Below are 23833 nucleotides of genomic sequence, written 5' to 3'. Positions count from 1 at the left end.
GAGAGTCCACAACTTCCCAAGGGAGTCTGTTCCACAGAAAGAGCTCTAACTGTTGTAACTTAAGGCCATTGGTTTGAGTCCATCCCTCCAGAGCAGGAGAAAACAAGCAGGGGGGGGGGCAGGAGGGTGATGAGGACCTCGCCCAGGAGCTGGAAGAGAAAAGAGAGAGTGACACCTTCTGCCAGGGGGCCCATGTGTGGGTCACCCTCTCCCCACAACAAATCCCACAACGGATTCAACAGATTGAGGTTGAATCCTGACAAGACAGAAGTACTGTTTTGGGCGGACAGGGGGTGGGCAGTTGTGGAGGACTCCCTGGTCCTGATTGGGGCAACTGTGCCCCTGAAGGACCAGGTGCGCAGCCTGGGAGTCATTTTGGACTCACAGCTGTCCATGGAGGCACAGGTCATTTCTGTTTCCAGGGCAGCTGTCTACCAGCTCCATCTGGTACGCAGGATGAGACCCTCCCTGCCCGCTGTCTGTCTCACAAGAGTGGTGCACGCTCTGGTTCTCTCCCACTTGGACTACTGCAATGTGCTCTATGTGGGGCTACCTTTGAAGGTGACCCGAAAACTACAATTAATCCAGAATGCGGCTGCTGAGACCACATAACACCGGTCCTGAAAGACCTGCATAGGCTCCCAGTACGTTTCCAAGCACAATTCAAAGTGTTGGTGCTGACCTTTCAATCCCTAAATGGCCTCGGTCCAGTATACTTGAAGGAGTGTCTCCACCCCCATTGTTCAGCCCAGACCATGAAGTCTAGCTCCCAGGGCCTTCTGGCAGTTCCCTCACTGTGAGAGGTGAGGTTACAGGGAACCAGGCAGAGGGCCTTCTTGGTAGTGGCCCCTGCCCTGTGGAATGCCTTCCCACCAGATATCAAGGAAATAAACAACTAACTGAAATCTGAATGCAACCCTGTATCAGGAAATTTTTAATGTCTAACGTTTTACCATGTTTTATGTCCTGTAAGCCACCCAGAGTGACACACACACACACACACACACACACTGCACCCCCCAGCAGCCCCTTGGGGCAGGGGAGCAGCCTCACTCTGATGTTGACGGGGTCCACGTGGAGCTTGTCGCAGAGCAGTTCACTCAATTCGTAAAAGGTCTCCTTGACCTTGTTGAGGTCCATTGATGGCGGAAATGGTGACGGGGAAGACGATCAACGCGCGATCAATTTGGCACGATCGGGGAAGACGCAAAGAGGAAGTCCGTCTCCCCGCCTTGTAAACAATTTGAAGCAAGGACTAAATAATTAAGGTCGAGAGAATATCTCCTTTTTATTGGATAAAGCTATTAATTGCACGGATCGATAGTATAAGTAATTGTGCTGGAGGATAAGAGCTAACTTTGAGAGCTAAAGTGCCCCCCCCCCGGGACCCAGGAATGATCCGCAAGAGCAGCCTGCTGAGGAGACATAGAAGATTTTGACAGCTGTCAAACTAGCTGTCAAAGTTGGAAAAAAATAGAGAACTTTGTTTCTGATGTTTTTGCTGGTTACATTAGTTACAATATAGTGATAAATTGTTGAAAATAAAGAAGAACTGAAACAAGTTAACTTGACTTTTGGGCTGGAAGTGCAAGGAATACTCAATAACCAGAATCCCTCTAGAGGGGGTTCAGGGACATTACAAGAATGGATATAGGTCGGAAAATACTAGCTGATCTGGACGAGGTTGCTTTTCTTGTGAGAAAATTGCTAGAGCAAAGTCATGTTTTGTCTACAGTCCAGGCAGCTGAACAAGAAAAGAAACTTGAGAAATTTGAGGAAGTGGAGAAAGAGATATTTGCTGAACAGGAGGAGCAGGAAGGAGGGGCTGAAATGCTGCAGAAGGCAAAGGAGAGCCGGAGGCCTGTCAAGATGGATATAAAAGAAAAAAAGGACTGGATGATGAAAATTTGGTTTGAAGAATGAGGAATGGAAAGATCTCCTTCTGTGGAGATCTGAAGATCTATGGACTATTAACCTGATTAAGGTGGAAGTTGGAGCTTTTGGGACATTTGGACTTAAAAGGATTAAGAAACAAGTTTTGAGCTGCACCTTTAAATATGGAGGTCTGGCTGGAAGGAACATGGACATTATTGGGACAGAGCCCCTCCAAGACTTGGTGGCTAATACAAAGGACTATCAAAAAAACCGGCAGAGAGGAACTGAGAGAGAATTAAGAGCCTCAGACGTGAGGAATCCAGGCTGATAGCAGATGGACTAATGGACAATGGTTCGGGGATCGAAACCGGGAAAGGGAGGGTGGGGTTTGGGAACCCAAAGGGTGTACAAATATATTCTGATTCTTTCTATTTTTCTTTTTTTGCTTTGTTATTAGTATAAAAATGGGGAATTCGTGGAAGGGAAACTGGGTCGATCTTAGAAAAAGTCTTTAAGTATAACGATCGATGTAGATAAGTTAAAATCTGATATATAAATTGAATTAAATATAATAACAAATTAAGGTTAAAAATTAGGGATAAGAACTTGTTGAATAAATATTTGGACATGGAATATAAGAAGGGGAGGCGAGGGGAAGTCGTGGGGGGAAAGTTATTGAAAATAAGGACTGTAAATATTGAATGTCTTTTAATTTTGTCTTTTTTCTTTTTCTTTTCTTTTTTATCTTTTCTGGAAAATTGTTTTGTTGTTTTTTGCCTTTGTGTATTATTTGAAACTTTAATAAATATCATTTTTTTAAAAAAAAGAAATATGCAGAATCCATTTCTCTTCTTTTGTGTCTCAGAAGCCGTCAAGATCCTGCACAATGTGGTCCCTCCTGTCCCTTTCACTGCTCTTATTTCCACCTTCAGGCTCCAAGGAGGTGGGCTGATGTAATCTCCACAAAATCCTGGTCTCCTCTCCTTCCTCCCCCCTAAACTCATAAATCTTCCTGCTTAGCAGACAGTCGATCCAGTTGTCACCCCTCTTTTCCTCCTTAACTGCTTTTATTTCTCATGAGGAAGTCCCAAGGGGGGAACAAAATCCCTAAAAAGTCCCTCAAGGTTGTTGCTCTCTGTTATGTATGAGTTGAATAGGATCCAAAATGCAGCAGTCTGGACTTCCGGGTTAGCGCCATTGGCAAATGGCAGATTCCCTCTGATTCGGAGGGACCAGCTTTGTGGAAATCGGGTCTGCACCGCTACAGCGAAGCGGGGACCCTTCAAAAAACACAGGCGGGTGAAGCCTGTGAGCGTGGGACTCGGCGGGCACCTTCTGCGCCCCCCCCCAATTCACAAGGAAACCCGTTTACGGGCTCCGGAGCGAAACGGGGCGAGTAGCGCGGTGCTGTGAGTCAACTGCTTTTTTCACGGAGCAAAGCCGCATAGCCGTTGCCAGAGAGCGCTGACTTTTTCCTGGGACAATTTGACTACAAAAAGCCACTACCTGTGAGTAGGGGAAATTGGACTTATTTAAAAAGGAAAAAAAAGACTTAATTGGATACCGAAGCGGGGAGGTCTAAACAGGAAGTCCGCCTTCCGCTTTTGTAAATAGATCAAAGCAAAGAGACTCTAAGCTAAAGCTTTGGGATTTCGCCTGGAAAGGATTGACTTCTAACACGATAAAGTTTTGAACCCCCCTCCTAGGGAGCAGGGAAGGAGGGGGGACGTTTTGGACTGTGTCTACCTGTAAGAGAGAGGGAAAGAGCTTAAAATCCACTGCTCAAACTTGGGAACGGTCTGCCAGTAGACAAAGACTGACGTCTTTTGAATTGCGCTCTAACTGTCAATAGAAGGTTCGCTGACAGCAAGAGAGATACATTGTGATCAGTTATTCTACTTTGTTTGCAAGAAAGAGAGAAAGTAATTGGAAAGTAACAAAAATTGGAACTGTTTATTTTTCTCGGTTGGAGTTTTAAAAGGTTATTTCTTTTTTGGACTATCGCAACTGTTTCCCCCTAGAGGGAGTTTTAGAAATTGTTACAAGGGGAATTTTCCACTGGTAAACAGAAACTGTGTATCTGGGTGACCTTGACTCTTCTATTGTTTAAGTGTTATGGCAGATGGGAAAGAAAAAGTAGATTTGTCACTCCCAGACAGAACAACAAGGTCTGGGAAGACCTTGGGGCAGCGAAGGCAATCAGCTGCTTGTCTCACTACTTTATCTGTGACTGTACCAACACAACCTAAGTCTAGTGGAATGTCTTCAGAAGATGCTTTAGCGAACGCACTGGCCAAGATTAATGAATCTTTGGTGCAACTCAGTACAAGGGTTGAAGAGACAAATAAGAGGGTCGAGGAGACAAATAAGAGGGTTGAAGAGACAAAAACGATTGTGGATGAGACCAAAGTGAAGGTCGATACTGCAACTACTAAAATTGACTTAAATACAGAAACTTTAAACAGTTTGGGACAAGAGGTAAATAATAATACAGAATCTATCCAGAAATTGCTGCAGGAATCCACTTTGACCCGACAGACTGCAGATGAAGCTAAGGAGAAAGCTGCTGCTCTGGAATTTAAGGTAACACAATTAGAAACAGAGAAGGTTCCAGACCTACAGAAACAAATTGAAGACCATAAAGTCTATGATTGAATTGAAGGAAAAACAGATGAACTTAAGGATTAGAGCTGTACCTGAATTGGAGGAGGGCACCCTGATAGACTTTTTGACACAGGAATTTGTAGAGTTTTGGAAGTCGGATTTGAAACAGGAAGAATTTAAAATTGTGAGGGCCTTCAGACTAGGAAAAGGAGGAAAGAAGATCAAAATAAGGGACTGTCTGATTACCCTCTGATCCAAAGAAGAGAAAGACAAAATTTTGGGTTTGCATTTTCAGAATCCTTTGATAATTCTGCAATCAAGAGTGGAAATTTTTAAAGACATACCGAAACATCTTTTGGATCTTTTTTTTTAAAAAAATAATATTTATTCAGAATTTTGAGGATTACAAAAAGAAAAAAGAAAAATACAAAAGACAGAAAAAATACAAAAAAATACATTTAGAAAAAGAAAAAAAAAACACAGATTAAACCTTTACATAACTTTCTTCCTTTACTTATTTCCTTGACCTCCTCACACCTCCCATTTTTGTATTCTAGTTCAAATTGTTATTTCAGCAAATCCTTCCAACCTTGTTTTTATCTTAATAATTTGTTTTAATATATTGTAATTTTACGTTCTCTCTTCCATCAATTTCATCAATTCATTTTTACTTAATTCTTTATATCATTTCTACCAAAACCACATAATTTTCTTTTTCCAACATCTTTCTAACAATCCTTAATTTTACAATATTTTTGAAGATATACTTTAATTTTTTTCCAATCTTCTTCCACCAACTCTTCTCCTTGGTCCCGGATTCTGCCAGTCATCTCAGCCAATTCCATATATTCCATCACCTTCGTCTGCCATTCTTCCCGGGTGGGTAGATCTTGTGTCTTCCAATACTTTGCGATGAGTATTCTTGCTGCTATTGTGGCATACATAAAAAAAGTTCTATCCTCCCTTCGCACCAATTGGCCGACCATGCCCAGGAGAAAGGCCTCTGGTTTCTTCTGAAAGGTATATTTAAATACCTTTTTCATTTCATTATATATCATCTCCCAGAAGGCCTTAATCCTAGGGCATGTCCACCAAAGGTGAAAGAATGTGCCGTCAATCTCTTTACATTTCCAACATTTATTATCGGGCAAATGATAAATTTTTGCCAGCTTGACTGGAGTTAAGTACCACCTGTAAATCATTTTCATTATATTCTCTCTTAAGGCATTACATGCCGTAAACTTAATACCTGTGGTCCATAACTTTTCCCAGTCAGCCATCATAATGTTATGTCCAACATCTTGTGCCCATTTAATCATAGCAGATTTAACCATTTCATCTTGTGTGTTCCATTTCAACAGCAAGTTATCCATTCTTGATAAATTCTTGGTTTTAGGATCTAACAATTCTGTTTCCAATTTTGATTTTTCCACCTGAAAACCAGTTTTCTTATCCAAATTATAAACCTCCCTTATTTGATAATAATGAAGCCAATCTCGTACTTTAGTTTTTAAACTGTCAAAGCTCTGCAGTTTTAATCTCTCTCCATCCTGTTCCAAAATTTCCCAATATTTCGGCCAATTTGTCTCCATATTAAGTTTTTTCAGAGCCTTAGCCTCCATTGGTGACAGCCACCTTGGCATTTTACTTTCAAGCAAATCCTTATATCTCATCCAGACATTAAACAATGCTTTCCTGACAATATGGTTTTTAAAGGCTTTATGTGCTTTGACCTTGTCATACCACAGGTATGCGTGCCATCCAAAAACATTATTGAAACCTTCTAAATCTAAAATGTCCGTGTTTTCAAGAAGCAGCCAATCTTTCAGCCAGCAAAATGCGGCTGATTCATAATAAAGTTTGAGGTCTGGCAGGGCAAATCCACCTCTTTCTTTGGCATCAGTTAAAATCTTAAATTTTATTCGAGGTTTCTTGCCCTGCCAGATAAATCTAGAGATATGTCTCTGCCATTTCTTGAAACAGTCCATAGACTACAAAAAAATCTCTCAAGAGAATAAGTTAATGCTGAATTATATTATAACAGATCAAGAGGTGGAAGGAGCCATTCAGAATATGAAATTGGGCAAATCTCCAGGGCCGGATGGCTTGACTTCAAGATATTATAGATCTTTGAAAGAATGGCTAGTACAGCCTCTGAATGAAGTTTGCAATGAAATACTGGAGGGGGAAAAGGCACCAGAGTCGTGGAAAGAAGCTTATATTACACATACCGAAAATAGAGTCTGAGAAGACACAGCTTAAGAACTATCGATTTCCCATTTTTAAATATAGACCCTATTTACCCAACCCAAAATTTATCATCGTTCTTACCCTTCTGTAACTAAATAGCAATAATAAAGATATTTCCCCCTCCCCCCTTCCCAGGTTCTGATCCCTTTTCAAATAAAAATCAACCATCATTTTCAGCCCGGATTCCTCACGTCGAGAGCCTTTAAGTCCCTTTCAGTTCCTCTCCGTCGATTCTGTTGGAAGTCTCTTATATCGGTCCTCGAATCTCGAAAGAATCCATTCTTCATCACTCCGGTTTTTCTTCCCTCATAGATGCTTGGTAGGAACTGCTGCCAAAGGTCAACCAGTCTTTCATAATCAAAAGGATAGCCCCAATCATATTTCTTATATCCTTCAAGTTCCTGTGTTGCAGATACTTCAGGGGCCCCCTCCTTCATCCTTAACATCTTTTGCAGTGTTGTAATCCAGATAATCCAATAGTCTTTTCCCTTGCGTTCCACCATTATGGACTTTTTGTTGGTATATTTCAATTGTTCTTTCTCCTCTCCTTGCTCTCTTTCCTCCAATTCTTGATGTATCTTTTCTGTTTCGGCTGCAGATTCCTTTCCTGTCAAATCCTTCATGCTTTCAGCAGAGTTGCTTGTTCCTGAAGTCAAGGTCATTAATTGTTTGTTCATACTCAGACTCTGCTCTTGCAGTATTCCCACAAGATAAAACATCCTGTTTATCTCTGCCTGTAGTTTTCCATCTGCCGCCATTGTAGTAGCTTTGGAATCCCCCTAGAGGGATTCTGGTTACTTTGTAAACTTTTTCCAACAGTCCAAATCTTTTTTATTTCTTTCTATCGAGTCTCCAACCACTTTGTTACAATTTAACTTTTAGTTCAGAGAGATATCAGTTAACAAATTTTCAATCTACAGATAGGTAGCCGTGTTGGTCTGTCATGGTCAAAACAATCTGTCCATTTTCAATCTGTCCATTTAACAGTTCTTTTGACAGCTTGTTTTTCTGCACCAGACTTAAACACGGGATTCTCCCTGGTCCCGGGGGGAGGGGGGGTTTCGCAAAAAAAAGAAAAAAAAAAGAGAAAAAAAAAGGTTTTCTCCTCACTCTCCAGCACAACACTTCCTTTGTTAAATCGTGGAAGAAGTTTCTTTTATAATGTATAAGTGTATCTTTTCCGCCTTAGTTCTCTGAGCTTTGCTTTAAAATTGTCCGTAGTTAGGGGGGGTGCGGACTCCCTTTTAGCACACCCTCCGATCGTCTCCAATTCAAAGGAAAAATTTCTTAAAGCCAAATTCCATTTACTCACGGGTTAATTCTTTCAGTCCAAATTTCCAGGGAGAAAGTCAGCGCTCTCCGGTCGTGGCTCGCGGCTCCGCTCCACCGAGGTGTTGATCGACTCTCAGCGCCACACCGCCCTCCGTACCCTTTTTCGAGGGTCAGGGGGGGTGCTTAAGGCGCCCACCGAGTCTTCCCGTCCGCAGGCTTCAGTGCCTGCGGTTTCTAAGGGTCCCCGCGTCGCCGGCGCGGCAAGACCCGTCCTCGATGAAGCCGATTCCCTCCGCAGCTCGGAGGAAATCCGCCATTTCCAGATCGCGCTAACCCGGAAGTCCCTTTGACAACATTTCTTGGAGCTTTATGAAGAAAAATTTACAGGGAATGGGGGTAGGCCAAGGTTTTGAAAACGGTATAGGTGCAATTTACTCAGAACAAAAAGCAAAATTAATTGTGAACAATGTAATTACAGAAGAATTTAAGATTGAGAAAGGAACATGACAGGGGTGCCCAATCTCCCCATTGCTTTTTATATCGGTCCTAGAGGTTTTGTTCAATATGATTAGAAGGGACCAATTGGTTAAAGGTATACAAGTCGGAGCCAAACAGTACAAATTGAAAGCATTCGCTGATGATTTAGTCTTGACATTACAGGAGCCAGAATCCAGTACTAAAAGAGTATTACAATTAATTCAAGAATTTGGTCAGGTTGCGGGTTTTAAGTTGAACAAGCTGAAAAGTAAGGTGATAGAGAAAAATCTAACAGTGATTGAGAAAGAGGTTTCAGAAGGAGAAAGGATTAACATTGGTTAAGAAAGTGAAATACCTGGGGGTTAATATGACTGCTAAGAATGTGAATTTATTTAAAGATAACTATGAAAAATGTTGGATGGAGGTGAAAAAGGATCTAGAAATATGGTCAAATTTGAAGTTATCATTGCTAGGCCGAATTGCTGTGATAAAGATGAATGTATTGCCAAGGATATTGTATTTGTTTCAAACATTGCAAATTGTGGACAAGATGGACTGTTTCAAGAAGTGGCAGAGAGACATTTCTAGATTTGTCTGGCAGTGCAAGAAGCCTCGAATAAAATTTAAGATTTTAACTGACGCTAAAGAAAGAGGTGGATTTGCCCTGCCAGACCTGAAGCTTTATTATGAATCAGCCACATTTTGCTGGCTGAGAGAGTGGCTGCTTCTTGAAAACATGGACATTTTGGATCTAGAAGGTTTTAATAATGTCTTTGGGTGTCATGCATATTTGTGATATGACAAGGTTATAGCACATAAAGCGTTTAAAAACCATATTGTCAGGAAAGCACTGTTTAATGTTTGGATAACATATAAGGACTTGCTTGAAAATAAAACTCCAAGGTGGTTGTCACCAATGGAAGCTAAGGCTCTGAAAAAACTCAATATGGAGGCAAATTGGCCGAAATACAGTGGTGCCTCGCAAGACGAAAAGAATCCGTTCTGCGAGTCTCTTCGTCTTGCTTTTTTTTTGTCTTGTGAAGCAAGCCCATTAGCGGATTAGCGGATTAGCGCTATTAGCGGCTTAGCAGCTTAGCGGATCAGCTGATAAGCGGCTTAGCGGATCAGCGGCTTAGCGGATCAGTTGATAAGCTGATAAGCAGTTTAGCGGCTTAGCGGCTTAGCGGCTTAGCGGATCAGCGGATCAGCTGATAAGCAGCTTAGCGGTTTAGAAAAAGGGGGGGAGGGAAAAAAACCCGCAGGAACTCGCAAGACATTTTCGTCTTGCGAAGCAAGCCCATAGGAAATTCATTTTGCGAAGCCCCTCCAAAATGGAAAACCCTTTCGTCTAGCAGGTTTTCCATCTTGCGAGGCATTCATCTTGCGGGGCACCACTGTATTGGGAAATTCTGGAACAAGAAGGAGACAGATTAAAACTGCAGAGTTTTGACAAATTAAAAAACAAAATACGAGACTGGCTTCATTATTATCAAATAAGGGAGACTTATAATTTGGATAAGAAAATTGGCTTTCAGGTGGAAAAATCAAAATTGGAAACAGAATTGTTAGATCCTAAAACTAAGAATTTGTCAAGAATGTATAACTTTCTGTTGAAATGGAATACACAGGATGAAACGGTTAAATCTGTTATGATTAAATGGGCACAAGATGTTGGACATAACATCATGTTGGTTGACTTGGAACAGTTATGGACCACAGGTATGAAATTTACGGCATGTAATGCCTTAAGAGAGAATATAATGAAAATTATTTACAGGTGGTACATGACACCAGTCAAGCTTGCAAAAATTTATCACTTGCCTGATAATAAATGTTGGAAATGTAAAGAGATTGAAGGTACATTCTTTCACCTTTGGTGGACATGCCCAAAGATTAAGACCTTTTGGGAGATGAACTATAATGAAATGAAAAAGGTATTTAAATATACCTTCCAGAAGAAACCAGAGGCCTTTCTCTTGGGCATGGTCGGCCAATTGGTGCTAAAGGAGGATAGAACTTTCTTTATGTACGCCACAACAGCAGCAAAGTGGCTTATCGCAAAGTATTGGAAAACACAAGATCTACCCACCCGGGAAGAATGGCAGATGAAGGTGATGGACTACATGGAACTGGCTGAGATGACTGGCAGAATCCGAGACCAAGGAGAAGAGTTGGTGGAAGAAGATTGGAAAAAAATTAAAGTTTATCTTTAGAAATATTGTAAAATTAAGGAATGTTAGAAAGATGTTGGAATAAAATTATGTGGTTTTAGCAGAAATTATGTGGTTTTAGCAGAAAAGATATAAAGGATATAAAGGATTAAGCAAAAATGAATTGGTGAAAGAAGAGAATGCAAAATCACAGTATATTAAGATAAATTATTAAATTATTAATATAAAAACAAAGTTGGAAAGGATTTGCTGAAATATCTAACTGAACTAGAATACAAAAATGGGAGGTGCGAAGAGGTCAAGGAAGTAAACGAATGAAAGCAAGTGATGTAAAGGTTTGACTTGGTTTTTTTCTGTTCTTGGGTGATGTTTGTTTTTTATGTATTGTTCCTTTTTTTCTTTTTTGATTGTTCTGTTTTGATTCATATATTTTCTTTTTTTCTGTAACCTTTATAAAAAAATCCTAATAATTTTTTTTAAAAAAAAATGCAGCAGTCTGATTGGTCCTAGAATAATGCAGCAGTCTGATTGGTCTGCAGGAGCCACCCAATCCAGCTCCAGATGTAAGTGAATCCACAACCTGATTGGCTTACAGGAGAATTCCAGAATTAGCAAATCACATGCAGCCTATTGTGTAAATAATGTATATAAAGCAGATACTGTGGGGAAACAATTCATTCCTCCTCACCACTATGAGCTGAATAAAGAGCATGAAATCACTTTGCGACTCTGAGTATATTTCACTCTCCATCTTCTTTCAGGCAAAGTCCTGACTTCTAAAATTAATCCATCGCAAAGAGGCAAATTTAAAGTCCGCTCTTCCTGAAATCTTTGCATTCCTTGCTTCAGGGGAAGGGAGATGATGCAGATCCCGAAAAAGCCCCATAACTTAAAACATTCCCTCCCCTCCTTGCCCCGTTCAAGCAAAGCAGAAATCAGCGTCTTTCCAAAGAGATGCTTTTCTCCTGCAGCAGAAATCAGGATCCCTTTGAAGGGGGCGTGTGGCTCTTCGCTTGCCAATTGTGTCCCCATTCTGTTCCCGCCCTCCCCACAGGAGTTGGCCAGGGCTGAAATCCTTTGCTGAAGGAGCCAGGCAGCTTTCTGGACCAGCGAATGGCCGGAGGGCGCCAGGAAGGCGCTTGCTCTGCGCCCGAGGACACCTGGCTGGCAGTCAGAAGGACAAAAGCCACAAGGGGAGCGGCTGCTTCCAAGCCTGGGACTGGGGGAGAACCTCGCCTCTGCTTCGTCTGGGAGACAGGGATTTCCATCCCGGCTCACAACCCCCCCCCCCCAAAATAAATTACCGGGCGAGCGCAGGTCGTCCCCTTTCGATACCCTCGGAAGCATAGGCGCCGACTCCATGGGGCCTGAGGGGGCCCGAGCCCCCTCAAAAATTCGTTTGGGGGGGCTCCGCCCCCCCAATAATTTAAGAAAATTATTACCGTAAATTTCGCTCTATAACACGCAGATTTTTTCTCCTAAAAAGTAAGGGGAAATGTCTGTGCGTGTTATTGAGCGAATGTGTGGTCCCTGGAGCCGGAGCGCAGGGGCAAAAATCAGGCAAAGATAAGATCGGGCGGGCGGGCGGAGGGAAGGCGGAAGCTGCTGCTTTCCTGCATTCTGCCTCAGGGTCTTACTGCCCACCCGCTTCTGTTGCTGCGTTTGCTCAAACTCAACAAAGAGCAGGGAATCCCCTGCCCTCCTGGCAAGCAGAGGGTTAAGGAAAGGATCGAGTCCTTCCTTCTAATTCTTTCCTAGTCACACTGCGTGCAGGCTCCAGCCCACCACCTCCTCCTCTCCGTGCTCTAGGGACTCGCAGGTGGGAGAGAGAGAGAGAGAGAGAGAGGGGGCTGGCTTGGGGGGGGGGACTTTTGCCTTCCTTTCCTCCCCCCCACCCCGTTAAACTCCTCCCCTGCATTCTTAGCCAGCTGCTTCTCCGCACACCCCTCTTGTGCTTCTTGTCCCTTCTGTGTTTTTCCTTCCCTCCCCATTTAAAACGTGGTGACAAAGCACGGATCCACATGGATCCTCAGGATTTTTGCATTGGGTCACCCCAAATTCACCATCAGATCACATTACATGTCCATGGCTACAGTCTGTACCAAAAAAATCACGCACCCACTGTTGCCTGGGGCTGCAATGGTGCAAAAACGTGGTTAAAAGCATGGATCCACAGGATTTTTGCATTGGGTCACCCCAAATTCACCATCAGATCACATAGCATGTTCACGGCTACATCTTGCACCAAAAAAATCACGCACCCACTGTTGCCTGGGGCCGCAGTGGTGCAAAAACGTGGTTACAAAGCACGGATCCACATGGATCCTCAGGAATTTTGCATTGGGTCACCCCAAATTCACCATCAGATCACATAGCATGTTCATGGCTACATCTTGCACCAAAAAAATCACGCACCCACTGTTGCCTAGGGTCACAGTGGTGCAAAAACGTGGTTACAAAGCATGGATCCACATGGATCCTCAGGATTTTTGCATTGGGCTACTCCAAACTCACTGTCAGATATTAAAAATCTTTATAAAATAGAGAATTAAATACATACAGAATGTTAAATTTTCAGTTTCGAAATATTAGTACTAGTTTAGTACTGTATTTCTATATTACTATAGTACTGTATTAGTTATTTTCAAATACTTAAATATTTTTAGGGTGTAAGACCCAATTAAAGCCCGTTATTTACATACAGTATTACAGTATTTACATACAGTATTAGGCATACTGTATTAACTTTATTAACTGTATTAAAGCATTAACTTTGAGATATTATTTTTATTTAATGAACCCTCAGCCTTATTCAAAGTAAGCTTAAATTAGCTATTTCACTTATTAATCAAAGTGCTATTACTGTGCGACAGCAATATTTTATGTTTTATTCTTTTAATGATAGTTTAGGATTTATTTAAATATCATTTCAGTCTTTTCAGAGCTATATATTCACTGCTCTGTAATAGTCTATAAGCATAATTGTTACTGTAAATTAAATTTGCTTTTTACGAAAATACCGTGCGTGTTTATGTTTTGTTTCTTTTTTCAAAGCCAAAAAGTGTTTCAGGCTTGTCGAGTTTCCCGGAGTGTGGAGTTATAGAGAGTCGAGTTTTCGGGGTTCTAATGTTGATCATATGACTCTAAAATACTTTTTAAAAACTTTAAAACTCACTAATTTTCATCTAAAATTTAGAAAACTTCCTGGGGCAGGACCCCGGTATGGGCCCCCCCAATATTTTTTATAAGTCGGCGCCCCTGCTCGGAAGGTTAGGGGAGACCTGCCCCTTTCTCCCCATAGACCTCCGCCTGGGACCCCCAAAGGGCGACTTGCCGGGTTCGCTGACCCTCTGGCGTTTTCTTTTGGATTGCTTTGTTTGATGTTCCGATGAAGGTGGTAAATTCTTTTGATGCTATTATGGGTGTGAAATATGTAGGCGGGGGTGTTTATTGGTTTGTATTTGTTTTCATTTGATTATGCGTTTTGTGTTTTTATACCGTAATTTCATCCTGTGAAACCCCAGATTTAATGAACAAATAAATGGATAAAACGAAATGAATGGCCCCCTCTCTCTGCCCATAAAGAGGCAGCTCCGCCCCAGACACCCATCTGGAAAGAGGCAGGGAGGGGCATTGCGGGGGGGGGGAGTGGCCCTTGGGGGGTCTCCCTGGGTGGCCAAGTTGGTACCCCCACCCCTTATTCAGAGGGATGGAATCCAGAGTAGGGGAAGGGTCCGCATCCCCCTCTGAGTCTCTCACCCCCAATTTCTCCAGAGTAGGAAGAACAGAGAGGGCAACAGAACAGGAGCAAATACCAAGAAATGGGTGGGGAGTCAACCAATGAGACCGGGGGGGCCCTGGGAGCATCGGGGGGGGGACCTTGCCAGGAATTTGGGGGATAAAAGATTTGGGGACACAGCAGGGGTCTCTGGCTCTGAAAAGCACTGCAGCTTGGAGGGGGCAAAATGCCATAGCGCCCTAAAACCCACCACTGGTGCTTAATGATTCCTCTTGAGTGACAGGGAAGACCCCCCCTTTCCACGCCCCCCAACTAACCCCCCACCCCCAGGCCTGTCCCCTCCCTCTGTCCCAGAGAAGAAGACATAGGAAGCCAGGTCAGATTGCAGAGGGAGGATTTATTAGAGGGTCAAGAGTCACATGGGGGCTGGAAGGGGTGGCCCCCACCAAACCTGGTGGGCGGTGAGAGCAGAAGGAGGCGGCCGCTTCTCCCTGGGGGGTGTCTCAGTGGGACCGGCTGGCCAGCGCATGAGCCACCACCCCGACCAGCTTGTGGAAGGCATGGTGGTAAGCAGAGGTGAATTCCTGTCCAAAGGGGGTGGGGGTGGGTGATGAAGACTTCAAGAGGAGCTGGAAGAGAAAAGAGGGGGTGACTCCTTCTGCCAGGGGGCCCATGTATGGGACACCCTCTCCCCACAACAGATCCCACAGCAGATTCAACAGACTGAGGCTGAATCCAGACAAGGCAGAATTACTGTTTTGGGGGGACAGGAGGCAGGCAGGTGTGGGGGACTCCCTGGTCCTAAATGGGGCAACTGTGCCCCTGAAGGACCAGGTGGGCAGCCTGGGATTCATTTTGGACTCACAGCTGTCCATGGAAGTGCAGGTGAATTCTCTGTCCAGGGCAGCTTTGTACCAGCTCCATCTGGTCCACAGGATGAGACCTCACCCGCCCTCAGCTTGTCTCGCCAGAGTGGTGCATGCTCTGGTTATCTCCCGCTTGGACTACTGCAATGCCCCCCATGTGGGGCTACCTTTGAAGGCGATCCTTTTGCTGGTTCCCTCACTGTGAGAGGTGAGTTTACAGGGAACCAGGCAGAGGGCCTTCTCGGTTGTGGCGCCCTCCCTGTGGAACGCCTTCCCACGAGATGTCAAGGAAATGAAAAGCTAACTGAAATCTGAATGCAATAGACATCTGAAATGTCTATTGTCTTACCATGTTTTATGTCCTGTAAGCCACCCAGAGTGACACACACACAGCACCCCCCCAGTCCCCCCCCCACCAGACAGCCCCTTGGGGTGGGGGAGCAGTCTCACCCTGAGGTTGAGGGGGTCCACGTGGAGCTTGTCGCAGAGCAGTTCACGCAGCTCGGAAAAAGCCTCCTTGACCTTGTGGAAGGAGGGCTGGAGAGGCTCCTAATGAGAGGGCAGGGCTGGAGAGGTCCCCGATGTTAGAGAACAAACGCCGGGTCCAGGGGAAGACGATCACCAAGCTGGAGAGAAGAAAGCAAGGAAGGAGAAAGGGAGAGAAACGGATGGTTATTATCCAGGTGGAAAGAGGAGTTCCTGCCCAACCTGCTTAGAGAGGCGACCACCCCTGGACTTACCAGGTAAGGATATCCCTACCCAATTCTGCCAGGTCGACTGTCATCATGACAGTTGCCATGATGTCTGGCTGTGGGCTGTGAGCTTCTCTCGGCTGCTGGAGAAAACCTTCTGGGCTGAGCTGGAGCTTCTTCCAGGGCTGGAGCCTTTTATACCCTGCGCCAAAGCTCCTCCTCCAGGATTTACAGAAGCCGTCCTGCTTTCTGATTTGATCTAAGAATGTCCTGCTTTTCCTGAAGACATCCCTATTTTCCCCTGAGAAATCCTGGAGGGTATGGAGTAATGCCACCCCTGTGCCAAGGAGACAAGCAGGTATAAAGGCTTTGGAAGACATCTGAAGGCAGCCCCAAAGGAGCGTCTCCACCCCCATCGCTCGGCCCGGACATTGAGGTCCTCCTCCTCCGGTGATTCAGCTACAGGGTACCAGGCAAAGGGCCTTCTTGGCTGTGGCTCCCTCCCTGTGGAAAGACATCAGATGTCAACCTGGGTGGCCTGAAAGACGGACTAGGCAGACTTATGGAGGAGAGGCTATCAAAGGCTCCTAGTCCGGCTGGCTCTGCTCTCCCTCCACCATCAGAGGCAGCGATGCTTCTGAATCCCATGTGTGTATTTGCCCAGACTAATTCAGGTGACCTTTCTTTTTTTTTTTTTAAATAATTTTTATTAAAGTTTTCCAATTTAAAACAAATTAAATCCAATTTATAATCTTTTTCCAATAACCAGGACTTCCCCTCCCCTCCCCCTCTTGTCTTCCAGTTTAACAAATCAATTCAACAAATTCTTATCCCCAAATTACACTTATCATCAATAACCCAATTTTTCGAAAATTCCCATCCCCTAAGATCGACCTAATTCCCTTCCACGAGTTCCCCCCCTTCAAGAATAATGCAGATAAAAATAAACAAGATAAAAAATAGTTTTGCACCCTTTGGATTCCAGATTTCCCTCCCCCCTTTCCCGGTTGCGTTCCCAATATCCCTCGACATCTGATATCTTCCTGGGGTTCCCACATTTCACTAAACCCAAACCTCTCTAGTCCTTTACCAGTCATTTTTAAATTCGAATGTCCAATCATAGAAGGAGTCTATCTCAAAAAGGGGCCCATTTCTTCTATCCAGATTTTTATATCCAGGAGCAAAAACTCCAATTTTATTTCTGTAAGCTTGTCAAATCTGAATGTCCCAAATGTTCCCACTTCCAGTTCTGTCCAGATCTTGTTATTTCATTATTCTTATTAATCACACTCCTCCTTTTTATTTTTTGCTTTTTCCCTGCTCTTCTGCCGAAATGTTCTATTTCCAAAAGTTTCTAGTTTCTCTGCAGAGGCTTGTTATTCAGGAGCAAAACATTGCGTCATGTCCCTTTCATTTACATCCATTGTTTTCTGTAGTGTGTAGACCTCTGTAGACAAAATAATGTTCCATTTCTGCAGTTTCCCAGGAGATAAAAAGTTCTGTTCAACTGTTCAAATTTCCAGTCAAAAACACTTGCAATATCCCTCAGCTCCTCTAGATGGATTTCAGTAACTGAGTTCCCTTCCAGATCACATCCACCAATCCAAGTAGCTTGTTGATCCTTATTTGAAACATTTTATATCCAATTTATAACCAATGTAACCGGCAAAGTCCTCATAACAAAGTCTCTGTTTTGTTCTTCCGTTTTGACAGCTCTTTGACAGCTGTCAAAACCTCCGTTTCTCTTCCCCAGGCATTTTCACCGATCGCTCCCGGGGTTCCGGGGGGGGGGGGTTGCTTTTTAGTTCAAATTCCACTTTTCTCCTCCAGCTCAATCTTATATTTTTCCCTCGCGAAGTCACTAATTCATCAAGATAAGGTCACTCTCGATCTTAGTTGTTAAGTCCTTTGTTTTGGCTCTTCTACAATTGGGGGGGGGGGGGAATGACTTCCTTTTTATACCCCCCCCCCGCTCGCTCCGGATTTTAAAAATTTATCTAATTCAGGTGACCTTTCAAGGGGCGCAGAATCATGTTTCTCCAGAGAAACGCCTGCTTGTGACCTCAACTTTTCTGGCTGTACGACTTTGGGTTACATTAGAAGTCCTCAATTCTTTCCTCACTCCTGCCCCCTTTTGTACACCTGTTCTGCTTGAAAGCCCATATTGTGAACGAAGCTCTTGCTCAGAGATGGGGAACCTGAGGTCTTCCGGATGTGGTCTGACTCTGCTTCCCATTGGCAGGTAGTGGGCTCCCAATCCCTGCCCTTGTTTAACCTCCCTGTCTTCCTACCTTTGCCACTTCCAACTCTCCCTCTGCTGTTCTCTCCCCACGCTGTCAAACCTGAATGTGAGCTCCCTGGGGCAGAGTCCTGTCCTACATTCCAAGGGCCCTCACTTGATAAATGGTGAAGTAATAATAACAGTAATAATCTGAAAGTTAAATTAATTATCCTCAATGGGCTCAATTATCCTCAAGCGATTGCAAAACTGTTTGCAATGCTTTCTTGGGCCCTGGCACAGATCAGGGCATGTGGCCAGGATTGCCCAGGGCCACCCCTGTCATTGGGAGTGAGGTGGCTGCTTCAGGGGCAGATGCTGGGCTGGAGGACACAGTGGTGAGGCATTGTAGGACAAACACGTAGGACAAACACTGCCTTCAGGTGCAGGAGAGAACATTGTCCCATCTCCAGCACTGAAGAAAGAGATTCAGCTTCCAGCTGAATCACGGGAGCTGCAGTTTGTTAAGTATTGTGGCTCTTTGAGGGGGTAAACTACCCTTCCCAGAAGTCCTTGGGGGAAATCATGTGCTTTCACTGTACGTTGAGTACAGAGCCTTAGAAGATTTGGGTTCCCCCATCCTTGCTGAGGGTGGGGACAAAACCCATCACCCTCATGCCCTGGCTGACCACCATCAGTGACAGCACTGGGCTAAATGGATCTTGGTCCAGTCTGACAGGGCAGTTTCAAATTTCCCATGAACTCGCCCTAAAGCCCTGATAGAGGTATCTATTTCTCTGTGATGTTACCTGTGAGTAAGACCCATCAAATTCAAGAAGACAGCCCTTTAGCTAGACACGCCGAGAACGGCACTGTTACTTGTTGCCCTTAAATCCCATTTATATTGGCCATGATTAACATGATTAACTTGATGGAAATCCCTGTCTCCCAGATGAAGAAGAGGCATGGTTCTCCCCCAGGCCCGTGGCCCCCCTCCCAGGGTCTTTGTGGGGATTCAATGGGACAAGAAGACACATATCCCAAACTCCTTCGCAGATTGCTAGGACACAACCAGGATCGATAAACAGGAGGCTACTCCTAGTTCTAAGCATGACATTCAAGGCAGGCCCTCCAAGCGTCCCTCTTTCCTAGTTTCTGATTTGATCCCGGAATGTCCCACTTTCCCTTAGGATATCCCAGGTTTTCATCGGGGAAATGGTGGAGGGTATGGAGTCATGCAACCCCCGAGCCAAGGAAATAAGTAACTATACAACCTTTAGAAGACATCTGAAGGCAGGCCTGGAAAGGGAAGTTTGTGAATGTTTTATTGTGTTTTTGTATATGTTGGAAGCCGCTGAGAGTGGCTGCGGCAACCCAGTCTGATGGGCAGGGCATGAATTATATTCTCTTATGGAATAGGATGTCCCTATTTCCACCAGACGGAGAGGTATGTCAGGGCAGCTGGCACTTTGATGCAACAGCCACGTGGCATCCATTAAGAGGGACTGCTGCCCAGCCTGTTTCAGACCGCTGCCCAGCCTGTTTCAGCCCACTCCCCAGCCTGGTGCCAATGCCATGCAGCCCACAGTGTTTGCGCAACACACAAGTTACGACAGCCGTGCTGAGTTACTAGCAGAGCAGGTTGGCTTTGCAAGAGCCAAGAGATCCAGAAACTTAATCGTAGACCTGTAAGGGACTCCAGGGGTCATCTAGTCCAGCCCTCTGCAACGCAGGAATAGCAGCTGAAGCATCCCTGGCAATTGGCTATTCAACCTCTGCTTCAAAACCTCCAAGGAAGGAGAGTCCACCTCCGCTTGTGAGAGTACTGCTGAACTGTTCTTACTGTCAGAGAGCTTTTCCGAATGATCAGCCGGAATCTCACTTCTTGCATCTTGAAGCCTTTGGTTCGAGTCCTGCCCTCCAGAGCAGGAGAAAACAAGCACGCTCCCTCCTCCACGGGACAACCCTTGAGATATTTGAAGATGGCTACCATATCTCCCCCCCGTCTCCTCTTCTCCAGGCTTAACATACCCAGCTCCTTCAACCGCTCCTCATACGGCTTGCCTTCCAGACCCTTGATCACCCTGGTCACCCTCCTCTGCACATCTTCCAGCTTGTCCACATCCATCTTAAACTGTGGTGCCCAGAAGTGGACGCAGTGTTCCAGGTATGGTCTGACCAAGGCAGAAGAGAGCAGGACTATGACTTCCCTGGATCTGGACACTAGATTTCTGTGGAAGCAGACTAAAATAGTATTAGCTTTTTTGCTGCTACATCACGCTGTGGACTCATGTTGAGCTTGTGGTCCACCAAAACCCCTAGATCCTTTTCACATGTACTGCTAGTAAGCCAGTTCTCCCCCACATTACATTGATTTTTATTTCTCCATTCCAATTATGCATAAAATAGTCTTTTAAAGTTTATTGTGCTTTTTCATATATTTCTTGATCATCTAATAAATTCGCATTCAATCTCCAACAAATAATCTATTCCTATAATTTCACACAAAATTGCATTTTGATCTGAAAGAGTTTTTGGTTGACTGCTGAGGTCATTTTGAATCCTGATTGTGTCTTCTGCGGCATTAGCTACCATTTCCAGTTTGGTTTCAACTGCAAATTGGATGAGCACCCCCTCAATTCCTTCATCCAAATCGTTTATAAAGACGTCAAACAACGACAGACCCAGGACAGCACATTGCACACATCACTTATCACTTCTCCCCAGGTTGATGAGGAACCATTAAGGAGTCCTCTTTGGGTTCGGTCAGTCAACCAGCTACAAATCCACCAAATTGTTACCTTGTTCAACCTCCATTTCAACAGCTTCTTCGCTAGAATATCATGGGGGATTTTGTCAAAAGCCTCACTGAATTCAAGATACACTATGTCCACAGCATTCCCCTAATTTACCAAGTTTGTAACTCCGTCCAAAAAGATAAAAAAGAAAGAAGGAAAGAAATCAGATTGGTCTGGCTGACTTCTTTTGGGGAAACCTATGCTGGGTCTCAGTAATCGCAGCATCTTTTCCTAAAAGCTAGTAGACCGACTGTTGATGTATCTAACAGGCTGAGCAAAAACGCAACTGCTCCGGCTTACCTTCCGCTTCAGTTGGGGAACTCAAGCCCAGATTCTCAGTTATAGACGGCCCAGAGAGCCCCTCTTGGCTCTGCAGATCAGCTCATCCAGCTGACGGGACAAAGGACCTTCCAGCCATCTTCAGCAGCCAGGATCACATACCCTCCACCATTTCTCTGATGATAAGAGGGCTGTCCATCAGGCTAGCAATTCCCTCTGCCAGGAGAGCAAGGCAGTTGATGGATGGGCAGCTTTCAGGCCCTGATCATGCGCAAGACCTTTGGAGCTGTTTTCTCACAGGAAAGTGTTTCTGGTTTTGGTTTGTTCAGAACTTTCCCCAGTCCTGCATCTGGGAACTGGTCAGTCAAATAACCAGGCAGGAACAGGACATGGAAACCCAATGCAAGTGCTTTTCAAATCAGCGTTGAGGGTCTTTGCTGCCTTGCAATGCACCAGTTACTCCACTAATGTTTTGATTTGCTTTTGCCAAGGAATTATGGGTGCATCAACACCAGAAACTTAAATCACCTGCAAATCACTCCTGCTCCTTGCACTAAATAACCTCGGGTGCCGTAGGCTTCTTGAGTTTAGATTTCTGTTAAGAGACCGCTGACACTTTAACACGACTACACGCCCCAAGCTTGGCAGCAAGGATGAATCTTCAGTGGGAGATCTGCTCAGTTATCCTCTGGGTGCTGTCTGGGGGACAGCCTGTCCTTTGGGTTGTTGGGAATGAATTCACCCACGGTCTGGGGGGGGGGCATGAGCTCAAGCGTGTGCTGGGTGAATCCTTTAGACTCCGCAAAGGACACCCCCTTCCATCTCTGCTTTCTCTAGCAGCACTTGTCATGGCGGACTAGCATGGTCTTTCTTAATGGCGCTGCAACTTGCAAAGCTCATCAGGAGCATAAGGGGGCAATGTATTAGGCACCTCTGAGAAGCCCAGAAATGCTGCCTGATGGTTAGCAATGAATAATCTAGCACAGTCCTTCAGAGGAAGTCCCTTTTATTCCCATTTGACAGATAAGAACATACAGTGGAATGCAAACTAAGTTTGTTGAGCTTAGAACTCATCAAAACCAAGTTAATCATGGCCAATATAAATGGGATTTAAGGGCAATAAGTAACAGCACAGTTCTCGGCATGTCTAGCTAGAGGGGTGTCTTCTTGAATTTGATGGGTCTTACTCACAGGTAACTCGCATCACAGAGAAATAGATACCTCTGGCAGGGCTTTAGGGCGAGTTCCTGGGAAATTTGAAACTGCCCTGTCAGAATGGACATTTAGATCCATTTAGCCCAGTGCTCTGTCACTGATGGTGGTCAGCCAGGGCATGAGGGTGATGGGTTTTGTCCCCACCCTCAGCAAGGATGGGGAAACCCAAATCTTCTAAGGCTCTGTACTCAACGTACAGTGAAAGCACATGATTTTCCCCAAAGACTTCTGGGAAGTGTAGTTTACCCCCTCAAAGAGCCACAGTACTTAACAAACTGCAGCTCCCGTGATTCAGCTGGAAGCTGAATCTGTTCTTCAGTGCTGGAGATGGGACAATGTTCTCTCCTGCACCTGAAGGCAGCAAGCCAGCTTGGGGTGGCAGGCTGTGTTTGTCCTACGATGCCTCACCACTGTGTCCTCCAGCCCAGCATCTGCCCCTGAAGCAGCCACCTCACTCCCAATGACAGGGGTGGCCCTGGGCAATCCTGGCCACATGCCCTGATCTGTGCCAGGGCCCAAGAAAGCATTGCAAACAGTTTTGCAATCGCTTGAGGATAATTGAGCCCATTGAGGATAATTAATTGCACTTACAGATGATGATGATTATTTCACCATGTATCAATTGAGGGCCCTTGGATTGTAGGACAGGACTCTGCCCCAGGGAGCTCACATTCAGGTTTGACAGCGTGGGGAGAGAACAGCAGAGGGAGAGTTGGAAGCGGCAGGGGTAGGAAGACAGGGAGGTTCAACAAGGGCAAGGATTGGGAGCCCCCTGCCTGCCAATGGGAAGCAGAGTCAGACCACATCCGGAAGAACTCAGGTTCCCCATCTCTGAGCAAGATCTTCATTCGAAAGATGGGCTTTGAAGCAGAACAGGTGTACAAAAGGGAGCAGGAGCGAAGAAGGATATGTTGACTATTAAAGTGACCCAAAGTCTTACAGCCAGAAAAGTTAAGGTCCCAGGCAGGTGTTTATCAGATGATTCTGCGCGCCCCTTGAAATGTCACCTGAATCAGTCTGGGCAAATACACACAACCAAGTTTTATTGGCATGAGAATAGTTTAACAAAGTATTGCAGAATTCTGGGGACTTGAAGGTCTAGAATGTCTGCTGAAAGTTCTCTTGGAAATTCCTAATGCTCCCTCACAGAACTCCATTTCCCACAGTTCCTTAAGACTGGGAATGAGAAAAGTCAGAGCCTTCTGGGTCAGGCCAAAGGGGACCCATCGAGTCCAGGACCCTCTTCTCCCAATGGCCAACTATGGACCCAATGGGCAAGCAGGATTGGAGCCCCAGAGCCTCTCCCTTGACACTGTTTCCTGCAAGTGGGATTCAGAAGCATCCCTGCCTCTGATGGTGGAGGGAGAGCAGAGCCAG

General features: G+C 44.8%; 1 protein-coding gene and 1 long non-coding RNA gene across 5 annotated transcripts in view; one reads left to right on the top strand and one right to left on the bottom strand.

Moving 5' to 3' along the window:
- The window catches only part of LOC309341326, a 223062-nt gene that overhangs the window by 173142 nt on the left and 26087 nt on the right, over positions 1–23833 (top strand). The window lies entirely within an intron of this gene.
- Positions 110–23833, bottom strand: part of LOC309341251 (hemoglobin subunit beta-like) — a 117023-nt gene continuing 93299 nt past the window's right edge. Inside the window, exons 4-5 of one of the 4 annotated variants that reach the window (XR_014156166.1) lie at positions 15705–15880; positions 110–149 (exon numbers count right to left, since the gene is read on the bottom strand). The gene's annotated coding sequence lies outside the window, so the exon portion shown is untranslated. Of the gene's footprint in view, positions 150–1053; positions 1137–14767; positions 15018–15704; positions 15881–23833 lie in introns of those variants that run through there. The other 3 variants (XR_014156168.1, XR_014156167.1, XR_014156165.1) reach the window with 3 other exon arrangements.

This window comes from Podarcis erhardii (assembly GCF_964252035.2).
Source record: "Podarcis erhardii genome assembly, chromosome: 4".
Classification (NCBI taxonomy): Eukaryota; Metazoa; Chordata; class Lepidosauria; order Squamata; family Lacertidae; genus Podarcis; species Podarcis erhardii.
Note: the sequence above shows the minus strand (reverse complement) of the source record. Positions and strands in the feature narration are given on the sequence as shown.